A 6,874-nucleotide genomic window follows, 5' to 3' on the forward strand; every position below is an offset into this window, starting at 1 on the left:
CATAATTTTTTATTGATGTTCTGAAGAATCATTGAGGATCTTTGTGCATTTTGTCACTTTTTCACTGCCACCTCTGGCGCAAACCGTAACTGCAGCATCTGTTTCAGGCTCGCTTATAGTGCGCGCGCGAGTACCTGCACGATCTAAAAGTGACAGCCACAGTTGGCAAACCAAGACATGACTTCAAATGAGGTAAAAAATAATAATACTCCGCTCCTCCCATCCCCAAAGAAACCGTGGTGTGCAGATCTACTATTAACCATTCATAGGGCAGTCAGGTGATCACGTGACTGCCCTATGACGGAACGGCGGAAGGAAATGATTGTTGAATGGAAGTGGACGTGACCCGGAGCGACTTAGTGACTTAGCGACTGTTATTTTACAAATTAAAAGTTATTATTGTCCATGGAGCCATGGAATCTACTACTTCAACCAAAGTTCGCCTGTCAGTCGAAGTTGCACATTTAGTCAGGACTCATAGAGCGCGATATTTACTCAAGTTGGAGATCGCTAGTTTGAAAACAGCCCCTTACCTGCTGTTGCCTGCTGTTTTGACCAATTTAATCAAATCGCCCACTCAGCCGGAATTCACAGCGCACGACCTATATCATTATGTAGTCAATACCGTCTCCTCTCCTTACACCGGGGCTGATTCAAAAGCTTGTCGCTGGCTGAGTCTCTGGGACGAGATGCTACGCTCACACCAGTGGACAATATACCTCGTAATGCAAAGGTAAAACTTGTTTATCATGCTAAGTGACAGTCCGCTCTATATTGAAACGCTGTGATGATGTTTTGTTACTATGTTTACTAGCATGGACCAAATGACTATCGTACTGGCAAGCTATGCAGTAAATTCATGAATATGACTCCGACTCCAAAGTGAAAAACTCCAAGCACAAAGACGAAATCCCCCATTATTAAACAGTCAAATGCACTTAATAGTTTTGAAGAAGGTGCATTTTAAAACTAAGCTGTGTGTTTGTGCAGTTGGAGTGGACGCTAACTATCTGGCTTGTTAATGTGATTTGAAACACACAATTTGACACCTCTGTTACAATCTTTGTTAGAGTGTATGTTTACTAGTAAAATGTTTGAAAATCTATCTACTAACCTCGCAAAAAATTATCGCTGCAAATCCGTGAATACTTTGTGGGCTGCCAGTTCTTTCTGTTGGATGCTGCTATCAATCGACATTGTTCGTCTTCATTATTAGGTATGTGATAAAAAAGCAACATTTGGTTTACTCCTTTGTCTGTCTGTACAACCGACCGCACAGCAAGATATGACCATTTTATAAAATAATCGATTAGATAAAGGACTTTACACTGTACGAGATTCAATGGCTACAATACAGGCAAGTGGCTCTTTTGCCGTCCAGCGTCGCATAGGGGGCGTTCCCATTAGGGTTGTAACATCATGTGCAAAAGGTCAATAAAGGGAAGATAAAAGCTGAAAGGTGCAGTCAGAGTAAAACAGTCAGGGTTTTTCGTACTCATCTGGGCAATGGTGGAGAAAGAGAAAAAGCTTTAAGTGGCACAATGAACCTTTAATAAAGAAGTGACAAGTTGTTTGGTTTTACATACTTTTAGTCACAAAATGCTCCTTAGTTACTATTTTTAAAAAGGTGCTATTTACCAATTTAAGAAAACTTGTAAGTTCCTTATTACTCAAAATATTTAAAACAATTCTGATGTTATTTTAAGGAGTTTTCCAAGCAATTTCCAATTAAATAAATGTATTTGAAAGTGGAACAACTTGGAAAGTACGGTACATGCTTCATAGCCTTCTCTGGAGAAAGACTGCTGAACTTCAGGAGATAAAACGTTTTGTGTTTTTCATGTCAAAGTGTGAATATTCAGTGCCAAAGTATGTACCTTCTAGGCTTTCACCCAGTGCATTTATTCCAAAACAATTGTGACCCCTAACAAGTGTGAAAGGAAAGCTATAGTTTTGACTGTTATTAGCTATCTAAAGTTGTTTAACAGTTGTTAGCCTTGATGTTAGCAAAAAATTACAATTGGGGCTAGTCATCACATTACTTCTCCTATGTTGGCACAATCATGCATGTGATCAAATACTGCACACACAGGCAAAAACAACGGAGAGCGCAAACAATGGTTTGTGCCTGTTTATTTCAGCCTGAAGACATTGAACGAATATTGCAGCAACCAAAAGACTGCATTCAATAATGTTATAAAGGTTTGCACTTCCTCAAAAGTCCAAGCATTAATCTGTTTGGAAGCCATTGTTGTTCTCTCTTCATCGTTAATGGCAGCTGTTTTCCTGGTGTGGTGGTTTGCACAGCTACACATTGATGACGACATGTCTCGAACCAATCTTTCATCAAAATAATTACGTCACGTTTTGGAACTGGGCTATTTTTTTAGAACCGCAAAGGAGCAGGTGCCAGAAAAAGTGAATAGAGTAGAGAAGAGCCGGGTAGATTTGTTGGTGGAGACGGGGTTTTTGTAGAGTAGAGTAGAGTAGAGTAGAGTAGAGTAGAGTAGAGTAGAGTAGAGTAGAGTAGAGTAGAGTAGATACCGGCGGTGGTGAGCTCTTTTAATTTATAAATCTTACTTCTTATATTGTATTATTCTTTACATTTGCTTTTAGCCTTTTATTTTGTTGTCTTTTAGCGTTTAGCTCTTTTTATTCTGTTTTATTTTTGCTTTTAGCTCCACTTTCCTCATTTAGGTGCTTTTCCTCATATTGTTTCTCTGTGTCTTTTTACATACATTTGTCAGGTTGTGTCTGCGTGTGCAGGGGCATGCTCATGGGGAGGTTGATTGTCTTTTTATATTGTACAATATATGTTTCAATTACACAGCACTTTGAATTGCATTTTTATGTATGACAAGTCTTTATATATAACTTTTGAATTGATTTAATTTGATTTGAATTACAAACATGTAAGTGAGAAAGAAGGAAAAAAAATTGTAGCATTATTAACCTTTCCTGCAATGTCAACCACAACTTTTCGAGTAATCCCACCAAGAGACAAACATTGGTGGAGGAATTATCCTGTCCAACCTCGTTGTGGTAGGTAAAGGTGTATCCACCTGGAACATTTTACAGAAAAAAAGCCTGCCTTGTGGTGTGAGGGGCCCAGATCATGTGACTGAGCAAATGAGGATGTGTTGACAGAAGATTACTTAAAACAAAAAAATCTACTACTAAAAAATACACGTGGAAGGTGATATCTTGTGAAATTCCTTCCGAAAGGAAGGAGGGATTAAGAAAATGTAATGTGGAGAAGGTGTGTGTGTGTGCGTGTATGTTGGGAGGGGGGTTAGGGGTAAAAATAAGAGTACATAGCAGAATTTGTCCTATTTTTTAAGATCTTTTCATGCATGCAGGCTCTGTCTGTCTCCTTCCTCGCAGCTATGAGGCAGCAGTGATTGTCCCTTGTTGGTCCCAGGGTCCCTACAGTGGAGGCCCACCCTACAGCCATGCCCCCAGTCCCACAGTCTGATGAGGCGGACAAGGCTTACTCTGAGAACCCAGGGGAATGCTGCACACACACTCACACACACACACACACACATACAGTGCATTCTGGTGAGGTGGAAGGAGCTCATGCTATCAATTATCTTGTGTGGACCAACCAAAATGTCTACAAGATAAAGGTGGGACATCTAAAATAGAAAGACAAGCGCACACAATGCAGTCAGGCAGAAGAGCACAAGTGTGGGCACAAAGGTGAGAAGGAACATACAATCAGACATGTACTGTGCACATGCAAACACAAATACGGATAAACAGAGCAGGTGGATGCACTCAGCCGTTGGCACACAAATACACATACACTCTTAGACTGGCACAATTTCAAATAGACAGCAGACTAACGCATAAACAGACCCACTTGGACGCCCTGGCACTGCAACTCACAAATTCACAATGGTATCAAAGATGGAACTGTAGCTGTCAGGAATAAACATTTCAATCTTGTGTTTACCCATAGTCCTTGTCATATATATTTCAATCTAGATAAGGAGTTGCTGCTTTGAAAGTAAGGCGTGGAAGTCAGGTTTTTGCAGAACATTTTTGTGATTTTGTATCTGTTTCTGGAGTACGATATTACAGTATTTTGGAGTGTGTCACTTTGGGAGTTTGCTTATGTGCATTTGCAAATATAGTTAGATTCATGAAATAAATTTTGGGTCTAAACTGTTAATACTACAGTCACACTGGAAAGAGGACAGGTCATCAAATAAAATATAGAATAAAAGTTAAATCAGTGTATGGCTCAATCTGACCCACTCTATGTTTAATCTTAAACATTATTTTTAATTAATATTGTTTTGTATAGGTATGTATACGTATATGTATTGGCACACTGTACATTTTGACTTGAACATGGATGTGTACTATAGAAGGGCCTTGTATTACCTTAAGTAGATGACATACTCATTAAAGCCTAAAATGTTAATCCTGATTTATTATACCACTCAAAACACATTGAATCACTAATATTGGATGCTTAAGTATTTTACATACAGTAGAGAGAGAGAGAGAGAGATCAATAATCCTTTTTGTTATATATTGTATATGTTTAGCAAGCTTCCATTAACTTTACATTCGTTTTGCACGTATAAAGAAACATCTTGTGTCAAATACTTTCACATGAATACAGTATTATGTTTTCATAAACAAAGCAACCAGCCACATCATGATGACCGCTTGCACATTTTAATATCATTCAATACAGTAGCTGTATGAAAATTATTTTATTAAATTATTTTGTATCTTTGGTTTCTTGTATTGTATCTTGTTAGATTGTGAAGTGGACATAATATAATGTTGTGGCCAGAGTGGATGTATGATAGCAATATGATAATTTTTGATGCATGTTTATTAATATGTGTCTATTTTTTTAATACATGGTTGGAGCTTTTTTCCCCTATTGTGTACATAATTTCTCATTCATTCACTACCTTGCCTCGAATTGTTGCCCAAGGCCTATGAATAACCTCAAACGTGTGTACCTCTGTGGGACCAATTTTAATTCCCCCCACCCCACCCAACAACACTGGCTCAGAAGATTCTGCTATTGACATAAAGACCCTAATCCTTCCCACCACTAACTAGCTCTTCTAACATTAAACCTCTCACCCCCAGAGCTGGCTAACTAGTCCACTGCTGCCTGTTGGCAACACACCTGCCCCAGAAACACCTCAAGGCAGAGGTGGACCCTGGGAAAACACTCTCTCTCTCGCACGCGCACACACACATACACACACACCAAAGCTGCTCTTTGCCAGACAAGCTCTCAAATAAATGTTATTTTTATTTACAAACTGACATAGACAAACACTCACTATCCTTTTGTAGGCTTACTTTGAAATGATATTATGAACACAAAAATCACCCAGCACGACAGTAAATTAGTAACATTTAGCAATATGCGCTCATCATTTGCAGTCAATTGCCTTTTACTTAATGAGATTGGAAAAAATGCTGTCAGTCAAGAACCAAAGGCAAACCATTTTCCATTCTTATTTTCTTCATCACCAAGACATTGGTTGATTAATAATAGAGCTAGCACAATATGGCAGCGTTGTTTAATCACATTTTGAATACCATCATAGTTTTTAGCTCTAAATGTAATTTCAAATGCCATTGGATTAATATTCACATGAAAATGAGGTGCCTAATATGAAATGATATTTTTCTCTCGCGCCTGTGACAAGGGAATTGGATAATAAACCAGCGCACAAACAATTTTAATTGGAATGATTAAGTTCCCGCATGATAACAAATATTACAGTTGTGATATTAGTGTTCATTTTGTGCATGTACACTCAGTTCTAAAGGTCTCCTATGTTATAGAGGTGACTAATCTGTTTGTTTGTTTTTCACCAAATCCACCTGCAGTCTATCTCTCTGCCTCATGCATCGCTCCCCTCCACCCTCAGTGACCACCCCACCGCCCCCATCCTTTGGAAGTGTGTGTGGATGATGAGGCGATGACCAGAAGAGGGCAGACATACTGTATTCACGCTCATATTCTATCAGGCATCCTCGTCATCCTTCTCTGCTGTGTATTATTTTCATTGTCACCCCCAACCACACCACTATTTCAGTAAATAATATCTGCATGCTCCCTTTAATTTTGGAACATTATTCATGATCAAAATGCACGTTCTCTGACGCGATCTTGAACCTATTGTAGCTCTTGGTGCTGTCAAACTAATAGATACATTGATAATAAAGTAGGATAGCATTTGTACAGCAGTGAGTAAATAATAAATTACAGTAAAAATAAAAGTAATAGAATATCAGGTCAATATTTTACCATTGTACAGTAAATGAGGAAAAATGTAACTTTAATGTATTTGCTTCCACACATATATCATCTGGTTTGTTTGAATGGCATGCCATGTTTCTACTGGATAAAAAAATGCCCATAAAGAAAAAACATCTTCATAAAAGACTTGGGTGACCAGACGTACCGTTTTAATTAACTAACAGTCTAGATTTTGAGCCTTGTGTTGTGTTTTACCTGCTCCATTTTTTTACCCACTTTGGTCCCTGCGTCTCTTTTTTTTTTTTTTTTTTCCATTCAGCAATTCTTTGGGCCATGGTACTTCTACTTCCTGTTTCAGTGTCTTAAGAATCATGGAAAATGTAGTCCTACTAGCCTAATGCTGCGATTGCTGGTCAGACCCAATGCAAGCTAAGCTTTTCTGGTGGCATATTTCAAATGTTAAAATATGGGACCGATGCGGGGTAAACGGCACAGCCAGCTTCTAATAGCGGCCAGGACCAAACAAAAAAAGGTTGTATAATGGTGAGTGCATTGACTTTAGCGCTGTTAAACCAAGATAGCATTTAACATTAGCTACAGCAATAACACAACCAGATTGACTAG

At 38.6% G+C, this 6,874-nt stretch overlaps 1 long non-coding RNA gene across 2 annotated transcripts; it reads left to right on the forward strand.

Annotated features, from left to right (window-relative positions):
- The first annotated feature begins 314 nt into the window (after window positions 1-314).
- Window positions 315-6,436, forward strand: LOC144039997 (uncharacterized). 2 transcript variants are annotated; one of them, XR_013289600.1, is made up of 3 exons: window positions 315-733; window positions 3,385-3,702; window positions 5,878-6,436. It is a non-coding gene; the product is annotated as an uncharacterized LOC144039997 (long non-coding RNA). The 2 variants fall into 2 exon arrangements; XR_013289599.1 differs by lacking the exon at window positions 5,878-6,436 and having other exon boundaries at window positions 3,385-4,897.
- Window positions 6,437-6,874: the final 438 nt, after the last annotated feature.

Source organism: Vanacampus margaritifer, chromosome 20, assembly GCF_051991255.1.
Source record: "Vanacampus margaritifer isolate UIUO_Vmar chromosome 20, RoL_Vmar_1.0, whole genome shotgun sequence".
In the NCBI taxonomy this organism is placed as follows: domain Eukaryota; kingdom Metazoa; phylum Chordata; class Actinopteri; order Syngnathiformes; family Syngnathidae; genus Vanacampus; species Vanacampus margaritifer.